The following is a 2,761-nucleotide window of genomic DNA, read 5'->3' as shown; positions in this document are numbered from 1 at the left end:
CAGCTGTCACCAACTCCGTGACGTCACTGGGGCAGCGTTCTGGCCTCCCTTATAGACGGCCTTGGCCCTGTCCTCCTCTCTGTCAGAAACTGTGAGTAATAGATCCTCCCTTTACATTCCCCCAGTGTGACCAGCCCCGCCCCACAGTGAACCCTCCCTGTGATCCCCCGCAAATAACGTGTGATCTTTCCCCAGTATGCTCACCCCCTGTGCATTCTAGTGTACCCTATTACTCAAAGTGCTATTACACGGAGTACTCAGCATACCCGCATGAGTCGGATCCTCCCCCCAACTGTGACCAATATTCCCCCAGTGTCACCTCCCCCACAGGACAACAGACGTCAGTGTAACCGCACCCGTGGACTCGCACTAAATCCCCCCCCCTCCCTCCACTCCCACGAGAGTACACACACCCCAGCCTCATCAAATCCCCCTCGGGTGACTGCCAGTGTGAGACCATATACATATATACTCTCTTGTATGTGATGCGGCATAGACTAAGTTAGCTAGGGCTTCGTCTATGTGACGCGAATATATTATATTAGCTAGGCTTTCGTCTCTGTGACGCGGACACCTAGGCTTAAGGCTGAGTATATATCTATATTATCATCTCAGTTTTGCCGGAGACACTAAGCCCTATTGTATATGTATGTGTCACATGCCATGTGCCTGAATATTTCTGTGGAATACTTGTTGTGATACTGGATGGACATATTGTAAAATCAATCAGGTGCGATCCCATATTAGACGAGCTGAACGAGGAATTGAGAGTGATCCTTGTAACTGCTATTGTATCCACCCAGCTTTGATCATGGAATAGTGTATGTGTGTATTTTTAGTAAATAAATAAGTGTACTCTTGGACCCAAGGTGTTTGTGTTTTTTCCTTCCTGGCTGACCCTGACCCGGTCTGGAACAAAGAACCCCACATTGCACCATACCTAGGACTGAGAAGTCGGAACCTAGAATACGCTGCATAACATTTAGCAACAAGATTTATTTCTTACTTGTGAAATGAAATGCCATCTCTGATGAATTCCCCCATCCTTTGCATCCAGAAGCAGCACACCTGACCGTGGCACTCTATATTACGGAATCATCAGCTGTTTTTAACCCCTTAACTGCGGGGTGTCACTTTCATGATGCTCGGGCGCAATGGATCATACCGCGGGGCTTCACTTTTGTGATTCTGTGTTATTTTGAATTATCCCGGGCTTACAAGTGGTGGCTTGTATCATCTATCATTACTGCCAATGTCCAACACTAGTCAGCACTCCAAATCTCATTTGTACTCCCATCCATTGTTGACAATTTAGCCATTTTTCCCCGTTCCTGACTCCCCTCTGTACCTCCCCTGCATTACCCTGTCCTCTCATCTCCCTGGCCGCGCTGCGCTAAAGCAAATTTCCCCCGGAATTATCCAATGATTTCATCCATTGAAATAAGCCCTATGCCCTATTCTTATACAAAATAATATATACCAAAAAGAAATAAGGTAAGTGACAGTGCTATACACCTTGATTTGGCTAATTATCACCTGACAACACCTCACGTGCACTCGTTCGCTAATTTCCCACGGAAATTTCCCCTTTGAAATATGCCGTATAATCTATTCTCGTAAAAAAAAAAAATTATATAAGAAAGGAAGGGAGAAGCCAAAGTGACATTTACATTCACCTGGAACTACCTACTTTTTTCTGTATTTTCGAGATTTCCTACTAATCATTTTTTAGCATGTACTGCTACTGTCCACCAATAGTCCGCACTCCTAATCTCATCTGTACTCCCATCCATTGTTGACAATTTAGCCATTTTCCCCCGTTCTTGACTCCCCTCCCTACCTCCCCTCCAGTACCCTCTCACCCCTCCCTACCTCACCTCCTTTACCCTTTCCTATTGCCTGCCCTGCCGTGCTGCGCTAAGCAAATCTCCCCGGATTTTTCCACAGATTTCATCCATTGAAATAAGCCCTATGCCCTATACTTATACAAAATAATATATCCCATCCATCCATTGCCAGACGCCATGTATCCCAAACCGGGTGGCCAAGGGCATAGAGTTAGTTGTTTTACAGGGAGGGGCACTAATCCTCCACCAACCCCACTTGACACGTAGGGATGCCAACAGCATCTGGTGTTCCCAGGCGGTCACCCATCCAAGTACTAACCAGACCCAACGTTGCTTAACTTCGCTGATCGGACGGGAAGCGGTGTACTCAACGTGGTATAACAAAAAAAAAATAAAGTCAGTGATAGTGGTATACACCAGGAATTGGCTAATTATCACCTGACAATACCTCACATGCATTCATTCGCTAAATTCCCACCGTAATTTCCCCTTTGAATTATGCCTTGTAATCTATTTCTGTAATAAAAATATATATCAGACAGGAAGGGAGAAGCCTAAGTGACATTTACATTCACCTGGAACTACCTATTTCTTTATGTATTGCCGAGATTTTCTACCAATAATTTCTTAGCATGTAAGTTAGCAGCTGTCAGCCCCATTGTCACTGTAAACCCTTGCCTTCTCAGATAAGCCGCGCCATTTAGTTCCTTGTCCTCCTCTGTAGTCAAAGCATGTCGCACTCACGCCCTGCCATTTCTGCCACTTCTGCACCCATTGCAAAAGGCCCCGTGACCTCTACACCCAGAAAAACTCGTGGGGGAAGCAGGAAAGGACTAGCTCTGCAGTGGAACGTGAACTTTATTTTTTTTTTATGTGAGGAAGAAGGAACCAAAGGCAATGAGCCCGCAATTACT

General features: G+C 45.6%; 1 pseudogene; it reads right to left on the bottom strand.

The window, feature by feature from the left end:
- Positions 1–2,117: 2,117 nt before the first annotated feature.
- LOC145389684 (5S ribosomal RNA) lies at positions 2,118–2,236 on the bottom strand (annotated as a pseudogene).
- Between the last annotated feature and the right edge of the window lie 525 nt (positions 2,237–2,761).

The sequence above is a fragment of the Coenobita brevimanus genome, unplaced genomic scaffold (assembly GCF_032717465.1).
Source record: "Coenobita brevimanus isolate Jiangsu-jjx unplaced genomic scaffold, ASM3271746v2 jjx.HiC_scaffold_1900, whole genome shotgun sequence".
NCBI classification, from domain to species: Eukaryota; Metazoa; Arthropoda; class Malacostraca; order Decapoda; family Coenobitidae; genus Coenobita; species Coenobita brevimanus.
This window is presented reverse-complemented; position numbering and strand designations above follow the sequence as displayed.